Source organism: Catharus ustulatus, chromosome 5, assembly GCF_009819885.2.
Source record: "Catharus ustulatus isolate bCatUst1 chromosome 5, bCatUst1.pri.v2, whole genome shotgun sequence".
Taxonomy (NCBI): domain Eukaryota; kingdom Metazoa; phylum Chordata; class Aves; order Passeriformes; family Turdidae; genus Catharus; species Catharus ustulatus.
Genome location: NC_046225.1, coordinates 23,485,257 through 23,507,138, shown reverse-complemented (window position 1 = coordinate 23,507,138; position 21,882 = coordinate 23,485,257). Strand labels below are relative to the sequence as shown.

Below are 21,882 nucleotides of genomic sequence, written 5' to 3'. Positions count from 1 at the left end.
TCATCCTATTGAAAGCAGTTAATGGAAAGTCACCAGTGTTAATGCATTTCAATAAGCAGATTCTCTTTGGGATCTTTCAAAGGAAATGATAAAACAACCTTGAGTTTTAAAGCATAGTGACACTTTATGTAAAAATGTTCTCCAGGATTTTTCTGTATGTTGCTAATGATGTAAACAATAAGCTTTTTTCCATTTAAAAGTTAAAATGCTACTTTTCCTTGTCCAGTTCTCCAAATTTGTTTGCGCTCTAGTTAACATGTCTCTGTTCTTTTTGTTTTCATCACCACCTTTTTTTTCCCTTCTTTTCAGATGAAATAAACTTATTTCAAAGACTTGCCAATTAATACTGGTTGTCTCCCGTCCTAAAAGCTACACAAACATAGAGAAAGAAACGGTCCCTTCTCTGAAGGTCTTCCCTGATGATCTAAAACAAGAAGGAGCTGATGGAGATGTACTAAAATAGGCCTTGCAGGTCAGTGGTGTTGGCTGGTAGAACGAGCTAGAAAAAATGTCATTGGCAGTACCCAAATTGCAAAATTTTATTCAGTGCCAGATCAGAGTCAGATCAGAGATGTGTGCAGAAGCCAGGAGACCTCTCTCATGATATACTAAGGGAGCAGGTCTCACTCATTCTGTTCTCAGGGCTGTGTATGAGCTGCTTGACAAAGCCTAAAGGGTACCTCATAGGCACTACAGAAAAGGGTGCAGTCCTGCCTACACCCCAGGGAATAAGTAAGAGGAAAGTCACCTGAGCCCTCCTGTTATATCATGCATTTTTCCTGATGTGCTAGTTTATTTTTCTGAGCCAGGGTGGTTCTGCCACTGTCTCCTCTGAATTAATCACAGCTGGTTTCTCAACCCAAGCAAATTCTTACAGAAACTTGTTTCTCTCTCCTGTGAATGCATGTGAGAAAGAAAGTGCTATTTTTAAAAGGTAGTCACATTTTAGATTAGAACTTGATGATATAAGCACAAGGCACATCATTAACTACAGGAATCTGTTAATACTCATAATCAATAAATGGACACAGGACTGTTTCTTGTATTACAGACACAAAGTGATGCATAGTGTTTGCTAACTGCTCTTCACTTCTAAATACTGCATCTTATTCACTCATTAATTACTGCCACAATTTGCAGGAATTATTCCATAATTAATTGGCCTCTAAAACACTCTGTTATATCTCTTTCACGTTTGGGAAGTCCTATTCAACATCCAATTTTTCATACCATTTTTCCGTACAGGCTTTGCTAAAGCTCTTCGAACATGTCATCTTGGCAGATAAAAACATGATATGGGAATGGCTACAAGAAATGGGAATGACTACAAGAAATGAGAGTGTTGAGAAAGTTTTGGAAACAATGAAATATCACCATTAAATGTAAAATTAATGTGGCATTCCTACATCAGGAAATTCTTCCTTCAAACTATGAACCAGGCAATACTGTAAAAAGTTTGAATGCAGACTACTTAATAATTTATCGAATTCAGGAATTGGTTCAAATTTTAGAAAAACTAATTCATTTGAATGTATTTCAACAATATGACTAACATAATGGCATAAATAATAACCTATACAGACTTGGCATCCTTCACTAGCATGGATCCCAAAGTAAAGCATCAGTTGTGGAAATGAAGCCACTGCTTCCAGCACCTCTACCAGCTGTATTATAGATCCAGTCTTCCCCACTACCTCTGGTGAGCCATTTATGAACTGCAGGGATTCAGCGTCACAGATGAGTGAGCCAGTCTCTGTTAGGAAAGAAGTATCTTCTCTACAGAGAGTTGCAGAGAGAGAGGGGCAGGCAGAGATGTAATTATTTATGTGGCACATAGCTCCTTATGATCTCTAATGACTGAAAATACTGGGAATGATTATAAGTCTCATTTTAAAAAGCTCCACAAATAATAAGTAGCACAATCCCCACTTCACAGGACTCTTTCAAGACCCAATCTCATAGTGCCAGTCCACACAGCACTGAACATGTAGAGTTCTGGGAAAATCTTGACATTTATTTAGGTGCTTACAAGGGAGAAGAAATCTTCTGAAAATTTAGTCCCAGCTGTAGGGGGTGCAAAGCCTTTGGTAAATTCCTATCAATAGCTGGATTGTAAAGCTGGAGATCACACAACAGCCTTGGAGTAAATCAGTATTATGCAGTGTTAATCCACACCCACTCTCCAGCCAAAACAAATAAAATAAAAGCTCTTAATGCATTACAGTAATGCAAAGCCCAAGATAATACGGGGAATGTTCTCCCATGAGCCAGAATGCCTGTTCAGCTGGGGTTCTGAACACCAGTGATCACTGCATGGCCAAACACAGCCAGGAAGAAGTGTCAGGGACAGAAAGTGATGCAGAATAGGAAAAGTACCCTATAAGGGGCGAGAGGAAGGTGTCACTCCATCTGTCACACCACATGTGCCAAAACCTAGTAACTTCTTCCTGCTGTGTACTGGTCACAGCATTCATGGTAACCTGTCCATTGCCTGCTCTGGCAAGTACTGTCTCATCTAGTCAAAGCAACTAAATGGCATTTCATTTTCCTGTGCCACTCTCCCTAAAAATCCTTTATCATGAAGCTTTTGGACTGCTCCTCTTTGGCTCTGATTAGACCTAATGGCAAGTTCAGATATTTGCTATTCTATTAAACCCTTTTGTATTTATCACCTCTGGTTCCTTCTCACAGTCTGTTTTGTCTGTTCACTGAAGCCATACTCAGAAGATGAACTCTTAAAGGAGAGCAAAATCTTCCTAGGCACAAACCTCTACGGCACATAGTGAGGAGGGTTGCAAAGTGCTTCGGTGAAAATGAGCTCTTAAGATATGGAGTAGATTAAATTGTGGGGTTTTATTAGTGAAAAATGATTCTGTTCTATATATTAATTTAAAAAGCAGGTGGTGGTTGGTGAAGATGGAAGAAGTCAGTATTGTGGTAGCTCCCTTAACTGGAGATTGATACAGTTTGATGTGGTTTGGGTGTGTTGACAAGGGTTGAAGATTAGTAGGTATATACAAAATGAAACAAAATCATAACCATACCTAGCACATGATCTGATCTCTGGACTCAAAAGGACTAAGTGGGTACTGGCACTGAAGGACTGAAAAAGAGGGCTTCCAGAATAAAAAGTTTATTTTAACATATATGGTCGAAGCTAAATATGGTCAAAGATTGCACAGTTTCATGTTCAGCTCCTGTAAATACATCAGTGTACTTTGATCTCCAGGACTGCCAAGCCAGCTTCCGCTTCTGTTAAATCAGATGGGTTTTTTGATGAATTTGCAGTGGATGTGGTTTTTGGAGTATTACACTGAGCTAAAACTACTGAGACAAGCAATTGTGGACCATCTAGGATGAAGGGCATTAACAATTAAGCTTTGGTGGCAGTATTTGATAAAAGAAAGATACATTACCTTAACTTTGCTGAAAAGACTGCTAATGTTGTTAAGTATTGGATGTGACTCTGAGGAGAGTATGAATGTGCACTCAAACTACATGAGTAAAATGTGAAGACAGTTAGTTTTGAATTAAATATGAAAATGGTTTAACTGTAGATTTAGCCTCAAAGTTACTTAGAAAGTTTAGCCTGAATTTTTGCATAGTAACAGAAATGCTACCAGCTATTTGATGAATGTATCATTGCATATAAAAATGTTTGATTAGAAACTAGTGACCAACAGTGATACAGAGCGCAAGAGATTACACAGAAACATACTGAGGAATGCAGAAACAACTGGTTCATATTAATGCTGTGACAGCAAATACAGCTAAGCTATCAAGATAGTAGAAAGGCTTTCTAGCTTTAATACAAATTCCCAAATTGTTTTGGCACTGAAATCAGAATTGCACAGGCAGACACATAGAATGACTCTGAACATCACAAGAACTCAAATAGCAGCTTTTGCTGAAACATGGAAATGCTAACCTTAGTACTAAATGGAAAAATCATGATTTGGGGAGACATCAGTACAAAAGTCGAATGTTGTCAGGTGAGAAAATGAGGTCAAAGAAAAAGAAATGTACTTTCTTCTAATGTTTAAGGAGGCAGAACCAAAGCTGAGTTTCAAACTGGCAGAAAAAAATTGAGGGAGATAAAATGATGCAGGAATATGACTGAGAGGGCAGCTAAATCAAAGAGGAAAGAATTAATGATCTTCCCTGAGGTATAATACACATGGCACAGTTTAGTGGTGGCCCAACAGAAGCAGCAAATCAAGCTTAGCAAGAGGTTTGGAATCAGAAAAACTGAGAAGAAAAAAAAAGAATCAATTTATTGCAGAGGGAGAGAAATTTATAATAAATGGTATAGTGCAAAGTGAATACGTGGGATTAGCTTGATGTACTGTTTTCTTGAGCAATATCACTGTACATTAATGTAGTTTCTATATGTGGAAAAAGTAGCAAGGCTTTGCAGAGAAAGCTTTAATGTATTATTAAGATATGGTTCTCAACCCAGAACTCAAGGAGAAACACTGCACTTGTCACCCCTCTCACCAAAATACTGGGGAGACTGAGTTAGACTGGCTGATAGACTGTACACACAACACACAAACACCTAAATCAAAACCTTGGTACCACAAGCCATAGCTGTACAATAATACCACTAGATCCTCTTAGTACTTAGTCTGCCATATACATATGGCACTTGAGGGCAGAAATGAGAATAGATTGAATGGGGAAGTAATCCATTCTTTTTACTGATGTATGCTAATGCTGTTAGAGCGTACACAGAAGATATCATATTCTACTTATCGACCTGACTTCATCTCAAGTGCTTTAAAGGATGGTCATAGTGAAGGAAAACATCAAACAAGGAGCTTTAACTGAGATGAGAGTATGACTGAAGGGAAAATGCAGGTTAAAATTGTTGATGCCTTTTACAAATTACAGCAACTGAATCATCTATTCCCTTTCCTACCACTGCCAAGTCAAACAAGGTACAACTGGAACTGAGAGAGCTGTGCTTGTGAGACAAACAGCCTGTGATCATTAATACATAGCTTTTGTTTTCTATACTGTGTCAAGCCATATATCCACTTTTCCTATGTCATAACCAGCCACAACCAGGAGACACATAGCTTCCTAATGAAATGGAAGCATTATGATATCTAACTTTTGTGACTGTTACTGAGCCAGCAGACTTCCCTGCTTGCTAGGTCTATTTTACCACCTAGAAAATAAATCCTTCTGGGTAAAAAGGACCAGAGGAATTAGTGTTATTAAAGACATGTGTGTATATGCATATTCCTATGTGTTCTAAGACTCTCCCTAGCAATTAAAAAAACCTTTTAAAAGATATACCCAGTGTACAACAATGATCTCCAGAAATCCCTTGTTGGGCAGTCTTTAATAATGCCTTTTAGGGCAATTCCTCTTCCATGATGGAGACTGCAGCAGGGATTTGAAACTTGGTTGCCTTTGACTTAAACGTGTTTGGACTTTTAGCAATGCAGGAGGTAACACTCTTCCCCTCATACAAAACATGTACAGTACTAGATGCCTCTGTTCTGAGAGCTCTGAGTAAATTATCCTTAACAAAGAGAGAAAAAGTGAGAGTTTCAACCCTTTTGCTCCTTTACACCAGATAAAAGGAAAAGAGTAAATTAAAGCCCCCCTCAGTATCCTTTGTCCAGGTAACAGAGTTTGCTGGTAGCACAGCAGAAATGCATCTGTGAGGGTTCTCTTTTCCCTGTGGCATGTGTGGGCAAATACAGGGCTTGGAGTAGCAAGACAAGGAGAAAACCACCAGTCTGGGGAGAATAACCTTGGAATGTTTATGAAGACTGCAGGACCTTCTTAATTGTATCATTGACTTCTTCAGCACCTCAAATCAGGGTGCTCTAAAGCTCTAGGACAGCTTCTCACTCTGGAATAACTGTGATTTTTGTCTTTTTAATTACATTATTGGCAAACTACATAATCAATTAGAATCACATAAAACAGGGAGGAAACATTCTGTCATTTAAGTTACTTGGAGACAAGAGAGATTTCCTAAATATAATGGCACATATGAAATTTAAAGTATAATATTCTTTTAAATTCAGTGAGTGGAAACATAGCAAGGAGGAACTCTTGACTTGTTGAATGACCTGAACTGTGGAAAACCTAAAAGCTACAGAGAAAATAAAAATCAAACAGAAAAAATGCAGTTGAATCAGAGGAAACTGTTACAATAGGAAAATTGTCTCTTTGGGTTATTTTTTTGGAGCCTGACTGCTTTTTATGACCAACATATATTTCTGCATGTTCGCTCTTTCTTTCTTCCTTCTAAATACTGTGAGTGAGGAACATGTGAGTGTTGACAGAGAGTACGACACACCGTGGCTGTACATGAATGGATTGTGAAACTTCCTGAAGTGTCCAGGCTAGGCTGGAATACTTGCAATAACTATACATTACTCTTAACATATTTAGTCATGTTGGTGGCAAGATTTACTTTGAGGAAAATGTTAAAAGGTGTTTGATGGAGGAAGAGAGTAAAATTGCAAGCTAGAAATTCCTGGAAATGGCTAATATGGTCAAGTCTCACAACTGGAGCAGACTCTTCTAAAGTGACAGATGTCTCCACTAGACAGAAGGAAGACCAGTGAGTCAAATCATGTCCACCTTTCCTTCCCATGACAGTATTAATTTTCTTTCATTCCTTAGGAATCTCTAATCCATGCCAGCTGCATCTGCCTTCAAAATCCTTCTTCCAAACGATCTTCTCGCTGCAATGTCTGAAGGAAACCTTGTCAAAGGAACCTAGCTTGATAGGTAATTTGAGAGATGACATTATTTATAGTTAAAGAGGTCATACATGAACCAGACCTAGTAGTAACCAAAACTACGTTGATTCACTACTACCCCACTGAGCATAGTTGCTGTGAATATATGACTGTCCTACTAATGCTCAAATCTTCTCTCTTTGCCTTTTCATTGCTTATCACCTTAATAATTGTATTGTTTCTTAAATTAAATCTGACATAAATCTGATCAGTACTTTAGTTTTTGTCTTCTCTGGATCAGTCTTCGACTGCACTTTGGAAACCTCTTGTTTCCCTGCACATCCTACAGCTTTTGATGTATGAGCCTTGTTATTGCAAATGGATATTTCAGCAGTATGGGCTGGACTCATCTCACTTGTCTTCACTTACAAATATATAAATCTGAGTCAAGAGAGAGATGAGAATCTTGAAGATGCCTGTGAGACTTATGTGTGACCTGTACTGTAAAGTAGGTTACATTATTGACAGCTCAGATTTGGTCTCCCCAAGGACCACAGCACAAACAAATGGCCACTGTATATATACTGTAGGTAAATATATGTAGGTATATACAGGTATTTGTTTGGAAGCAAAAATCATTCATAAACTTCCAGTGTTTTGTTAGCAAAAATGGATGGGTTGAGTTGGATCAAAAGCAGTGGAAATTCAGGTGAACTGATGGTGCTGAAGAGGTTGCTGTGGAGTGCAATGGTCAGGGAAGAATATCAGCCATAGAGAACAGTGAACTCAATTCTGGGTGCTTCTATGGGTATATTTAAGTATGGGGTGCATATATTATCTGTGGATTCATACATCATATTGGAATGAGCAGGATGCAGATGGATATTTGAAATATAGATTTGATAACAGAAATGAAAGATGAATGACCCTAAAAATCCCTAAATATATAAGGACATTTGTCATGGCTGCAGCAGGAAGTAAACCATAGGAATGTAGATAGAATTATACACAGTGACAAATTTCATATAATAGGAAAACATGGGAGTTTAGTACCCCTTTCAATGTGTGAAAACATACATTTCTTAAAGATTAATTTGTTTTACATACTCTACGGATCTGCTGCGACTCCACAGTTTTACAGTCACAGTATGGCACAAACAGAAAGCTCAAGTGCTCCTGTTTCATTGATCTTTCTTTTTTGTCCACAGTTTGCAGCAGATTTGGCAGTGGTAGGTTTTAGCAGCTGAGATTCTCCAGACAGGAGAAGAAATTATGTGGGGGAGGGGAAGCAACGAAAAGCTAATTCTGAGGGTCACTTTAACAAAAAGAAAGGCTAAAATGTTCCAGTCATTAAAGTCAAGATATTTAGACGCCTTTCTGAATGATACATTTAACTCCTGATTCAGAACAAGACTATTCTACCATTTAACCTACAGGTTTACATGAGACTTAAATGATGCACTGTATGTCCAAAGAGTTGCAACTGGCAGCATACACTGAATGATGTATAAAGACATAAATATTACTGAGGTAAACATATAATTGGCATTCTCAGTATCTTGCTTTTATAGATGAAAAATCAATACCTATTTTAGGCATATTAGTACTTTTACAATAATAGACATTAGAAGAATCATCAGATAACACTTGTTTTAGTATGTCTAGAACTAAAGGAAAAGAATGTATTGTTAAACAAAATTATCAATGTTTGAGGCATTTGACAACTGTAAAAACAACACGCTTTCACAGGCAGCACTATTAAATAATTTTAATTTGCAGTAATAGTGGGGTTCAGCTTCTCTAATGGGAAACATTAGAGACCTGTGAAAACATCTACAAAAATACTGAGAGAACATTTACTTTGTGGCAATACTAATCCTAGGTGACAGACAGTATTCTCAAAGCTTTTTTGATGACAAAGACAGCAATAATGTTTCTTCATAAATAGCTATATAATGACAACAATCTGCAAAATCCAAAGTCATTTGAAAAAGATCTACATTCAGAGAACACAGTCAGTCCCCACCTTTTTTGAAAAATGGTTTCTTTATTCTGACTTTTTCTGTTTTGATTGAGCTAGATGCCAACACATTTTTGGGGGATCTATTCTTTAAAACCCGAGAACAAATTATTATGACAAACCACAGCAGCAAAATCACAACAGTGATTTTGTACAGTTTGCCATAACAAACTTGAGAAATAATTACCAGACCCCTTGTGCATCTTTACTTTCCCCGTGGTTTTTCTCATGAAGAGCAGGATCTACTTCCAGATAGATGCCAGGGCACAGCTCCTTTCTCCTAGCAGGACTTGGTTCAGCACAGCTGCAATAGAGAACATGGATTTACAGTGTCTTAATGGGCCAACTGACAACCCCTGGGACCAGAGAAGACCAGCACAGCCTCTATATTAATCCTGAACAGCATCATTTTACCCTCAGGAGGTCAAATACTGCTTGACCTCTCCTAAGTCTGACCCATATCTTGTGATCCAAGAAATACACATCAGTCTCAAATTAGCACTCTTCAGTGTCACAACCCCGTTAGAATTGGCATAAACAAAAGCAAGAAGCACTACTTTCCCCTTCCCACCTCCTGGCTTTCTCCTAGGATGGCTGTGGGCATAAAATGAAGATCATTAAAGAGGACTTTTGTATTAATGATTGAGTGTATGTTACAGTAATCGGATAATGGCTATATCAGCTTTCATTAGAAGTCTCAAGAAACCCATCTTTGCTAAGCATGATAAACTAATTTCTTCTAGATACTTTGACAACGTTGTTGATTAAAGCCTTAATGTTCACTTTATATCTATAAGGCAAATTGGTTTTTGGTCAGTTTATTGCTTTGTGCAACAGCAAACCTGAATATTAAATGGACTTGAGAAGTGTTAAGGAAAACTCCACATACTCAGTATGTGGAGTTCTACCCTAAAGTATTTGCACAGGTGTTATAGATAGACAGACTTACATGTAGTCCAGGTATAAAAGAAATAACCCTGTTACTAGATATCAATTATCAATTAAAATACCTTGGGCCATTAAGAACCACGAGTAATAAAATAATAACGTTCAATAACAATGGGTATTTCTGTCATCTGCTTAGAGTAATCCTTTTACAACTTGGAATCAAGCAGATTCAGCAGAGCAGTGGTTAACAAACAAATGTTCAAGAATGAAGATATATTGGTCCTTGTTCAATTGGCTGATAAAATCTCCTGGTCTGCCTATAGCATGTTTTAACAAGATTTCTGCGCTCAGGGCTTTGTTTCTTCTGTTCTGCAGATGCAGTGTAAAGTAGGTATGTGACTCCTCAAGGGGGCTAAAGTTACACCCAGGAAGGGTTGGAGCACTCAGTGAAACGTGCCTGCCATTCTGAGCACTTAGGACGGTATGCCAGGAATCATAGGGAATCACACCGGCACACCAGCGCGTGAGTGAGAGGTGAGAGGGCTTTCTCTTGGGGCTCATCTCAGCAGCACAGCACCGGCTGCCATGATAACAACTCTTGCTGGCAGTAGAGAGCAGCTTAAAATGTTTGTGTGACAGCACATTTGGACAGGATTGCACACGTGTGTTAAAGGAAAGCTGTCTTGTTGAAACAAGAAAGTTTGCTCATGTCCATTGTGGTGCCTTCTGTGTTTTATTTTGTGCTGCCTTGATTTTCCTGTTAAATCCTCACTAAACTTTTTTATCCATATTTCTTCGATTCTTACCAGTTTGTGGGGGGGGTTGTGTTTGCTTTTTACTGTGTTCTTTCTTGTTCTTCCCAAGTCCAGTAGCTCACATTTTGTTGCCATTTTTGGGATTGTGTATTCTTCTGACCACACATTGACATCTGGAATATCATTTCCCTTTTCCAGCATCCTATTTCTTGGACATCTGGGTCCACAGCTTTAAGAAAGTGAGTATTGAAAAGTACTCAGAGAACTGGGGTAACAGTGGTAAAATGATGGAAACTGGTATTATCTGAACCTCAGCAATTACCTCTGTGAGACAATGCCTGCTGCTGAATGTCCTGCCTTACGAAGGAGGTGATTAGTTGTGGTCATTTAAATGCTGGACACTGTGCTGTCAGCATCCAGCTACTTGCAGCACCTTTTAAACCACCAGATGTGTGGAGAAGCCAGCTGGCCTCCGCACCCCTATTCATCTGTAGAATATATCTGAAATCAGAGAAAGAAGAAGGTTCTGGGGACATCAGTAGAGGATCAACAGTACTCCTCTGGGGTCATCCATCAGTCCTATACTGTGCAGCAGTGGAGTCCCATTTTTATGCCTTCTGATGGTAAAGCTGAAGGATGATTAACATGACCTCAGGGAACAGTAAGGGAAATGGCCATCCACTGCCTGCTGATGCTTATTGTAAGGCAGAATGATGGCCTACAGAAGGATAGGAGTGCTTCTCGCACTGAGACTGTCTTTGCGTCATGAGTGTTTGTCATTCTTCCCAAGGAACCCTTAACCATAAATAGTAGCAGTATGTGAAATCAAGTATTTAAAAACATAAGCTTATTTCTGACTAGTCTTAACAGTGAAAGTGTGACAACGGATGAGGGGAGCAAAGCATTAACAAAACTGGATAGTAAAATATACATACCTTTTGTCAGAATGTGGGAACTGAGATAAAAGCAGAATCTTGGGCTATTTCAATGAGAAGGTAGCCAAAGCTATGTAACATCACAGCTACAGAGAAAAGACTTTTCTCTAGAGAAAAACCCTACTCCAATTTTCCTTCCTATAGAAATTACCTGAAGTAGACACTAATTTTTCTTTTGTTGTTTTATGAGGTACTGTAAAAGTTTGATGTACTTACTACTTTGGTTTCAGATGCTCTTCCAGACCAACAGAACCTGGAATAGTTTGGTGTAGCTATCCTGGGCATCCCAGGGCCAAAGTCACAGCTCAGTGGTATGAGCTTAATTTTTCATTGCTGTGTTTTACCTGAGGTGTTTTATCACAGTGATATGAAAACCTGCCATGAGATGACTGTCAATTATCTGAAGATGGGGTTAAATTGACAAAACTGTTTTTTAATTACAGTAATTTCGTGATTACAAGCTGCACCATTTTGACTAAAATTTTGCTCCCACACCGGAAATGCGGCTTACACTCAGGAGCGGCCAATATGTGAATAATTTTCTGACATTTCCAACCCCAGAAGTGGAAACCGAGGTGCCGAGTCGAGCTCTTGGCAGTAAAACCCGGTATTGTGTGATTGTTACAAATTGGTTACTCTGTTGCACCGCGGGTGGAGCTGGTTCCCTGCAGGCAGCGCGGGGTGGGGAGAGGCGGGGGAGCTCCCTCCTTCAGGCAGCTCAGCCTGGGGGACGGGGGCCCCGTGCTGCCATCCCCGCGGCTCAGGGGGCTCCCGTCCCCGCCTGCCGCGGGAGCGGGGGGGCTCCTTCCCCTCCTGCTGGCCCCAAGCGGCCCCGCCGAACAGCAGCGCCAAGCTGGGCCACCTGGCTCCGTCGGCAGCCCCGAGCCCTCACGGCCTGAGCCAAGCCAGTAAACCCCACCATGCCACGATTCTGTTACTATTTGGCAACTTTATTGCACGTGGGTCCTCCCTGCGAACGACAGAGCGGCTTATAATTGGGTGCGGCTTGTGTATGGACAAAGAACGAAATGTTTGCCAACACCCAGAGATGTGGCTTATAGTCAGTGTGACTTGTAATCGTGAAATTACTGTAAGTGTTTTCTCTCCCCAGTTTACTAAATGTGAAAGTGGAACTAGCTCATCAAAAACTTACACACGGGGTAAAGCAAAACCTGCCATTTCCAAGACAAGTACCAAAATTAAAAGACAGCCAAGCCAAGGAGGTAGAACCTCCAAAATGTTTGCAAAGGTCACAGACTAAAGTGCTGGAAATATCGACAATGCCTGAGTTGAGCTTATCTATGAAATCCTTACTGTACCAGTTCTGTACATATGTCTGATTGTATACTGGTCTCCCCCCAGGATTGTTTCCTCTTTCAGTCCCTGGTCCATGCTCAGCATCTGTCTTTTCTTGCTTCACACAGTTGCCCCAACTCTACACAATCATATTGCAAAACTGGAATTCCAAATTCCCTGTTTGTACAGGTTCTCTCTGTGATATCTATGTGCTTCTCAAGCATCAGTGAATCGGTCTACATTCTCTGGGATGTCTTCCTTGCTTTGATAATCTGATAAAAGAGATCACCTAATTTGAATACTCTATGGGTGATGCTGACCTTTTGCTACTGTCACATCACTTAGCAGTTCCAGTGCAGGTAATGTATCTACAGAAGGAATCTTATTCAAAGATCAGGCAGAATTAATTTTCCCTGTTGCAGTTCCAGCAATTCTCTTGCGTGTGAAATAAGATTTCTTTCTTGTAACTTGGAAATATGTGAAATTTGGCCAAATGAGATATGTTCATGATGACCAAATTTCAAATTTTTTGCTTCTAAGTGTAAAGGCATTACAGCTCCTTAGAAAAGTAGTTCTTAAATAGTTATTATTTTAGCACAGAAAATGTGTTAATTAAGAATGAACTCTGGAAACCAGCGGAATGATTTTATAGACTGCATACCTTTCAAATGGGGAACTTTTTAGATCAAAGAGGTAGAACTTGACAAATGGAGAAGTATCTGAAAATAGGGCCCAAAAGAAAAGAAAAACTGTCAGGCATCATGAACTATCAGCAGTGATGCCTACCTTTCTCGAAGTTTTTTGGGGACATTCAGGCCCTGAAAGAACAAATACACTTTCTGAGTAGCTGCCCCAGAAGGGCATTGGTGCAATGCCATTGGAAAAAAACAGAATGCAGTCTCAGCACTGAGGAGCCCAAAAGCTGATCAGGTGAATGAGCCCATGCTTACTGTGTGCTGGCCAGGGAGTGCTTATTCTAAAGCCCCTTGTTAGTTGCTGGCATGACGTCTCTGGCTTGACATTTAGATTCATACAGCATTCACAGGGTAAAAGCCACTCAAGTCCCCCTCCAACAACAGGCGGTTCTTAAGTACCATAAAGAAATGAAACTGTAGGACTGACATGGGCTGTCAGTCACAGGGGAGACACACCTGGAGGTACTGAGTTGATCTAAGTAAATCCAGGTGGTTCTAGTAGCCAGCTGTTTGGACCCAGGTTTCAGAGCTCTCCATCTCTCTTCTCTCAGAGTCCCAATATTGAGACAATAAGGATCCCTGTGTGCTTTCTTTTTCCCAGGCACTGCTGTTTCTCATCTTGCAGCATCCTATCAAATGCAGAGCTGCACTGTTGACTTGCATTAGTGACGGGTCGAGCCCTCTGGGAGTTGGCATAATTGAGATCAGCAATCTGGGTTCCTGCCTAGGAAGCATCAGGAAAGTGTACCTGAAACAGAATCAAACCATATTCAAAGTAATGGGAATGTTTAAGCTGTGATAACTTTTTTAAAAATCCCTCTGCTACATTATTTTACTAAATATTTCTAGGTGTCTGTAATAGGGGCTAATCACTGCATTTCCTTTCAAACTAAAGGAGAGTATTTTTCAGTAATACTGGATGAAAGCAAGAAATTCTAATGGATGGGTTTACCCTGATTTTTGCTGGAAGATAGCACTTTTCAGCAGTTCTCAGGTGTCTTTTCTTGCAGCACACAAAAATTAGTTTGTGCCTGGTCTTTCCCTTTACCAAAGCAAGAATTCCACAGTAGCTGGCAAGTAGTGAAGCCTCCCCATTTTTCAGGGAGCTGGGATGGGTTGCATGTATGAAAATCAAGAGGGTCAGGTATGAGGGAGATGAATAGAATGTGTCTGGCTGCAACTATGAGGAGGAGGAATGGTGCATAGGGGAGGAAGGAAGGAAGGAAGGAAGGAAGGAAGGAAGGAAGGAAGGAAGGAAGGAAGGAAGGAAGGAAGGAAGGAAGGAAGGAAGGAAGGAAGGAAGGAAGGAAGGAAGGAAGGAAGGAAGGAAGGAAGGAAGGAAGGAAGGAAGGAAGGAAGGAAGGAAGGAAGGAAGGAAGGAAGGAAGGAAGGAAGGAAGGAAGGAAGGAAGGAAGGAAGGAAGGAAGGAAGGAAGGAAGGAAGGAAGGAAGGAAGGAAGGAAGGAAGGAAGGAAGGAAGGAAGGAAGGAAGGAAGGAAGGAAGGAAGGAAGGAAGGAAGGAAGGAAGGAAGGAAGGAAGGAAGGAAGGAAGGAAGGAAGGAAGGAAGGAAGGAAGGAAGGAAGGAAGGAAGGAAGGAAGGAAGGAAGGAAGGAAGGAAGGAAGGAAGGAAGGAAGGAAGGAAGGAAGGAAGGAAGGAAGGAAGGAAGGAAGGAAGGAAGGAAGGAAGGAAGGAAGGAAGGAAGGAAGGAAGGAAGGAAGGAAGGAAGGAAGGAAGGAAGGAAGGAAGGAAGGAAGGAAGGAAGGAAGGAAGGAAGGAAGGAAGGAAGGAAGGAAGGAAGGAAGGAAGGAAGGAAGGAAGGAAGGAAGGAAGGAAGGAAGGAAGGAAGGAAGGAAGGAAGGAAGGAAGGAAGGAAGGAAGGAAGGAAGGAAGGAAGGAAGGAAGGAAGGAAGGAAGGAAGGAAGGAAGGAAGGAAGGAAGGAAGGAAGGAAGGAAGGAAGGAAGGAAGGAAGGAAGGAAGGAAGGAAGGAAGGAAGGAAGGAAGGAAGGAAGGAAGGAAGGAAGGAAGGAAGGAAGGAAGGAAGGAAGGAAGGAAGGAAGGAAGGAAGGAAGGAAGGAAGGAAGGAAGGAAGGAAGGAAGGAAGGAAGGAAGGAAGGAAGGAAGGAAGGAAGGAAGGAAGGAAGGAAGGAAGGAAGGAAGGAAGGAAGGAAGGAAGGAAGGAAGGAAGGAAGGAAGGAAGGAAGGAAGGAAGGAAGGAAGGAAGGAAGGAAGGAAGGAAGGAAGGAAGGAAGGAAGGAAGGAAGGAAGGAAGGAAGGAAGGAAGGAAGGAAGGAAGGAAGGAAGGAAGGAAGGAAGGAAGGAAGGAAGGAAGGAAGGAAGGAAGGAAGGAAGGAAGGAAGGAAGGAAGGAAGGAAGGAAGGAAGGAAGGAAGGAAGGAAGGAAGGAAGGAAGGAAGGAAGGAAGGAAGGAAGGAAGGAAGGAAGGAAGGAAGGAAGGAAGGAAGGAAGGAAGGAAGGAAGGAAGGAAGGAAGGAAGGAAGGAAGGAAGGAAGGAAGGAAGGAAGGAAGGAAGGAAGGAAGGAAGGAAGGAAGGAAGGAAGGAAGGAAGGAAGGAAGGAAGGAAGGAAGGAAGGAAGGAAGGAAGGAAGGAAGGAAGGAAGGAAGGAAGGAAGGAAGGAAGGAAGGAAGGAAGGAAGGAAGGAAGGAAGGAAGGAAGGAAGGAAGGAAGGAAGGAAGGAAGGAAGGAAGGAAGGAAGGAAGGAAGGAAGGAAGGAAGGAAGGAAGGAAGGAAGGAAGGAAGGAAGGAAGGAAGGAAGGAAGGAGCCTAACACTGCTGTAAGTCACAGAGATGAAGTGCAGCTCAAGAGGAGCTGGGTTTGGTATCATGGCGGTGCAAACAGATAGGTTTTGGGTTAGATTGGAGCCCAGGTCCCCTACAGTCTATGAAATAATTTGTAGCCCAAAGGATGTTAAAGAGTTATGAGGGATTGCAGGCAATGGGTGCAGGTGTGCTGTTATGGCTGTGGATGGTGTACAAAACATTTCCATATTGCTGCATGTTTCTTGCACCAATGAAGTTTAAAAGTATGTGCTTTGGGAATTTTGAGAAAACTTATGCATCTCTTTTTAAAATTTACCCTCATCTAAGAAGGAAAGGATCGTACATTCAGAGTGCATTCAGCCAGCAAGGCTAGAAGAAAGGCTGGCCAGAAATGAGTTTCTTCCTGAGGGTGGAAAACAGTTGAGCCACTATTTCTATTTTCATCAACAGGTGTGGCACAGAACTGCAGGCCGGTAAAAGGATATGGTCCTGAAGGAAAACCATTTCCATTTCAAGGTGGGAGATTTCATAATGACAAAGGGAGCGGAGCAGAGGCAGCTACTTTTCCAGTCCCTATCCTCAGTTCTTCTGTAACAAAGGCCCACACCCCAAGGTTAGCCTGAGAGAGAACCTGAGCTGCAGTATGTCCAGTTTAGAGCTGTTGGGCCCAGCAGAAGGGAATCCAAACACAGCAACAGGGTCAGAGTCTAGCCCTGACAGTGGATGCATGAGCTTTAAGAAGCCTAGGAAAAGAACAGAAGAAAGGAAAGAGTAATGATATTGGAAAAAACCCCAAAACTCCAGCTTGGAATCCAATGAGCTGCTGAATTCCCCAAGCACTTGCTTCACGTCCTTTTTCTGTTTCTGGTAGGATGCTTATAAAACTTGATGGATCTGGGTAGGTTTACAGTGGTTACTTTGTAGATACACACTAGAGTCAGTAACAGAATGAACAAGAACTGCATGTGAATTTCAGTTTCTTGAAACTTTCTTTCAGAACAACCTCAATATTTACAAAGGCAGGACAGCTCCCATGTTCCCCTGTCACAACATACTGCTCTAGCTGCATTCCTGCTGAAAAAGAAATAGGAATGGCTTCTGAACAAAAATCAGAGCTGTGATTTTTAACTTTCTGCCTCTACCATCAAAGCACAGATTATGGTGAAAAGGAAAATCTGGAATTGCTTTCTTAGGAGTTATCATCAGACAGTTGTAGCTACCTCATTGATAGACTCCTGAACATAACAGCTCCCAGACTGTGGGGAGGATGCAGGAAAAAACGGATTTGTATCCAAAAACAAAACAAAAAGCAGAAATACCCCTCTCCTCCCTCCCTCTCCAAAAAAATACCCCAAACGAACAAAAGCCCCCAGACATCTGAACTGGATTCCACACTTCTTCTCCAACACCAAAAAAAGTGTACAACTTTCCAGGCTGAAGCAGAAAGGTTATATATAGCACTGCAATTTAATTCACATGACAATTAAAAAATACATGAAATGGTCTTCCTTATGCATGAGAAAAGATTATCAGAGTTTCCCCCTTTTCCTCTTTAAGCTTATTAAAAATGTAACTCCTTCAAGAGTAATAAATTAACTTGGAAAGGATTGCTTAAGTGAGACACAGGTTGTGATTAAAGGAAGTTCAGAGTTCAGGAGAAGTCTGTGTTTGAAAAACATCCTCAGTGTTTGGGAGCATTGCATATAGCTTTTGACAACTAATTTGGGAAAAAAGTGGTAGGGAATGAATCTCAACAGGAAAAGCTCTTGTTTTTTGTCACTTTGTGACATTACTGAAACACCGTTTCCCCTCATTTGTATTTCCCCCCTCCCCAATAAGTTTGTGTTAAAATGTATCAAGACAGAAAAGACTTTGAAAAAGGCAGCAGAACTGTCATAAAGGATGACGCTAGCTAGTTGGGAAGTTATGCTTTATTATGTAAATCCATGTTTGGGGGTATTTTAAAATGCATATTGTATGGTTAGAGGCAGCTAATTAACTAGATAAACTATACTGCTTTCAAATAAAGTGTACCAATCCATAACATAAATGCCAGGGGCATGACTTCTTGCAGGTCTGCGACCTACCTGATTGACCAAAACTGTCCCTCATCTGTACCAGTCAGTCTCACTTAATGGAGCATTAGCCACAAGGCTGCTGGTCCCTGCCAAACCCCACTGCTATAATCCACCTTGTCTTGCTGCTCCCAGGAAAAGGTTCCTGCAGTGCTCTCCCTTGGGTAATTCTGTAGAATTGAGCACCCCGAGCTTGAATTCAGCTTGGAATAGAAGGAAATAAAACTTCAGCCTGCACATAAGTCCTTCATTTACTTACATATGAAACCAATGAAACAGTGCAATTTCCCCTTCTTTTTCTGTAATTTACAAACGGTTAAAATTGTTTTCTTGGCAGAAACATCCATTTCTTAACTGCTTAGTGCCCACACTAGCAGCACCAGGCTGCAGCAATTGCTCTGTAAGTAGCAGTGCTTGCTCTGGAGGTACCAGGAGGGGCTGGATGAAGAACTTGCGATGCATAATTTATTCAGTGAATATAGGCCCGGTTTTGTGCTTGCGAGAGCTCTGGGGAAGGCAGGTGGGCTTGGTTGGGTTTTTTTAAAATAGTTTGCTGAAATTCTTTAAGGAACTGTAGTGTGTTTGCATGCAGTACTTGTACGACAGTGACTTGTTAAGCGATACGTTTCAGTGTTGGCAGTTCAGGGGCGGGGTACGTGTGGCCTGGCTGGACAGGTGCCATTCGCCTCCTGGGCTCTGGCACCTGCAGAGGGCAAATGTTGAGAAAGCACTTCTAATGAGTGCCGAGACACTTGTCTAACATCCTCGGTTCAGCTGGAACCATTTCGCCTAAATATGCCTGAAATCTGCAGCACCTCACGCGTCTAAAAAAAAAAATTATGGCATGGTCGGGAGTTGGTAGTCATTAGAGATCCGCGAACGCGCGTGAAAAATTGCGTGCTGCGTGGCCGTGAGCTGACCGGGGCGCCTGCCGCTCTAGCCCAGCGGGTCGGGCCGGGCCGGGCCGGGCCGGGCGGGGAGACCGCCGCTCCCCTCCGCAAACTTCCCGGGGCACAAAGTTTGCCGGCACTTCCCCGCCCGCGGGGAGGGTGCCAGGGCGCAGCGCGGGGGGCGCGCCCTGCCCGCCGCCCCCTCCCCTCCCCTCTGCGGCGCGGCTCGGCCCCGCCCCGCCGGCAGCCCCGCACCGGGCGGCCGTGGCCGCAGCGCCCCCGCCGCGGGAGGGGAGCGCAGGGGGCGGCGGCGGCGGGGGCGGCGGGGGCGGCGGCGGCCCCGTGCTGCGCCGCGGCCCGTGCGCGCCGCTCGGCGGCGGCCCCGCCAGCGCTCGGCGGCGGGTGTCCGCATCCCTGCGTCCTCCCGGCGCGCTCCCTCACCTCGGCGGCGATCTCCTCCCGCCCGCCCCCGCCCTCCCCTCCCCCGCACCGCCACACGCACACGCACTCCCGGCGCTGTGTGCGAGGGCGGGCGCCGAGAGACGAGTGGCGAGCAGCGCCGGCAGAGGAGACCACCGCGCACACGCACACACACACACAGACACACAAACGCACACGCACACTCCCTCCCGCCCCGCCCTCCCTCTGTGCCTGCTCCTTCCTCGCCCCCCGCCGCCTCCCCTGCTCCCCCCTCCTCCTCCTTTCTCTGCAACCGAGCGAGAGAGGGAGAGGGGGGAAAAAAGCCACTTACAGGTATTTGTTTAGTGGATCGGCGGCTTAATTTATCCCCCCCGCCCCCCCCCACCTTTCCCACCGCCCCTCGCAGTTTGTTTACAAGTATCAAAGTTGTAATTGAGGAGCTGCCAAGGCACATCTGGATATTTTTCTTCTTCTTCTTCTTCTTTGTGTTAGGGACTGATGTGCAACTAATTAAAGGCAGACAGGCTGGTAGCGTCTGCACACTCAAGCCCCCCCAAATAAAGAGCCTGGTAAGTGACTGGTTTGCTTTCCCCCCTCATCTTTTCCCCCCCTTATCCTTCGCGGGGTTTTTTTTCTTTTGTTTTTTGGGTGGTTTTTGGTTTTTTGGTTTTTTTTGGTTGTGTGTGTGTGTGGTTTTGGGTTTTAGTTGTGGGGCTTTTTTAGCGGGGTGGGTTGTTTGGATTTTTAAAAATTTTGTGGGTTTCTTGGGGGCTCTTTTTTTTCTGTTGTTCTTGTCCTCTGGGATCGTAAAAGTGGATTAATGCTAGACTTGGGCAATAAAAGGCGTCGCTATATTAATTTATTAATTAATCTGCACCCGCCCCTCCTCCTGAATGTTAAATATGACCTTTGATCTCTCTGTCTTTGGCAGAGCACACATGCAATATTGAACATGTACGGTCACATTTAGCTTAAGCAGGGACAGAATCGCAAAGCCCGGCTAACAATTTCTATTTATTTATTTCATTCGTGGAAAAGAGGGCGATAGTTTAGAGGGGGAGGGAAATCAATAACTGCGTCTCGGGTACCCTTTTCATGCCCCGGAGATGCATCGATTAAACAATAATGACCCGGTTGGTGGGCACCATCATTTTCTCGCTGCTGGTGGCAATAAAGCCTGAGAGGGGATCGAGGAGAGAGAAAAGGTAGCCAGCGAGGGAAGGTTTTGTGGATGGAGAGAAGTCAGTTTAGTGCTGAGGGAAATAGGGCAAGAAAATGCATATGACTTCTGGAATAAAAGCTGAATGCTAACATTTTATTCCTTACCAGATGCGTGGCTTTCGTACACATGGCTGGCAAAACTAGTTTTATTGAGTAGTTGTTATCGAGGACATGCAGCTAGGTTTTCCTTTCTGGAAACGGGAAAGGTTTTTGTTTTTTTTTTCTTTTGCTGTAAGCAAATCCTTCGCATCCCTCCACAAGACGACGCTTAGCCTAGAGCTTTCCGGGGCAGCCTTTGTATTGCTACTAGACCTCTGAAGGCAATGAGAGTCTGGGTTTTTCCCTGACGTGGAAACACAGAGGTGGCTCCTGCGAGCGAGCTCGGGTCTTTTTTTATTTTTTTTTTCCCGACGGAAAGACGCCCGCCAGTCCCCAGTGCAGCTGGGGGTGAGGTTCCTTCTGTAGATTTACGCTCCCTTCATCTGGATTTGTTTACATAAAGCCCGCTTTCAGTGCACGACGTTGGGAGAAGACGAAGTTTTTGCACTCGGTAGGTTGGGCTGCAAACGGTTCATTAATCTAATTATGATCGTAATTACCGTAATTGATAACCATTTTGAACTAAACATACCGGAGTCTGGAAACTAGACGTAGCCCTACGAGTGCCTCACGAGTGAGCGTTTCTGATAGCCCTACATCAGAAAAGATGCTGGAAATATCTGAACTATTCAGGTAGAGCATCTGGAAAACAAAGAGGCAGTGTTCATAAACGGAGGGCTTTTTAACTTATGCTTATGTTTTGCTTTAGTTTGCACAGACTGCCAAAATATACCTTCCTCATTGCCATGAACTAAAATATCCCACTTCACCTCTCTGGGGGAGAAAAGGTGCGGTGGGAAATAAAACGGACGCCGTGTCCTTAGCCCCCTCCTAAACTTTGCTAGCCTGAAGCAGAAAGCCATCTTCCCCTGATGAGGGCTAGTTCAGCAGGTACAGCGACGTGCCCTTCCGAGAGTTCCCGCGCTGTCTCTCGGCGGAGCCCCCTGCCCCGCGGCGCCCACAGAGGGGCTGTCCCCGTCTCGGTGTGTGTGTCCCCAGCCCTCCCTGCGCAGCCCCCGGCGGCGGCGGGGAATCCTCCCCGAGAGGCTGGGATAAATACTCTGTCGTTAGTACAGCTGCAGGCGCCGGGATCACAAG

The 21,882-nt window shown here is 43.0% G+C and overlaps 2 long non-coding RNA genes across 2 annotated transcripts in view; both read left to right on the top strand.

Annotated features, from left to right (window-relative positions):
- The first annotated feature begins 320 nt into the window (after nucleotides 1–320).
- On the top strand, nucleotides 321–10,167 carry LOC116996542. Its single transcript, XR_004417957.1, has 3 exons — nucleotides 321–472; nucleotides 6,652–6,759; nucleotides 9,994–10,167. It is a non-coding gene; the product is annotated as an uncharacterized LOC116996542 (long non-coding RNA).
- A 9,588-nt stretch (nucleotides 10,168–19,755) lies between these two features.
- The window catches only part of LOC122149400, a 28,024-nt gene continuing 25,897 nt past the window's right edge, over nucleotides 19,756–21,882 (top strand). The window contains exons 1-2 of the long non-coding RNA XR_006162989.1: nucleotides 19,756–19,797; nucleotides 19,957–20,033. This is a non-coding gene — a long non-coding RNA (uncharacterized LOC122149400). The remainder of the gene's footprint in view (nucleotides 19,798–19,956; nucleotides 20,034–21,882) is intronic.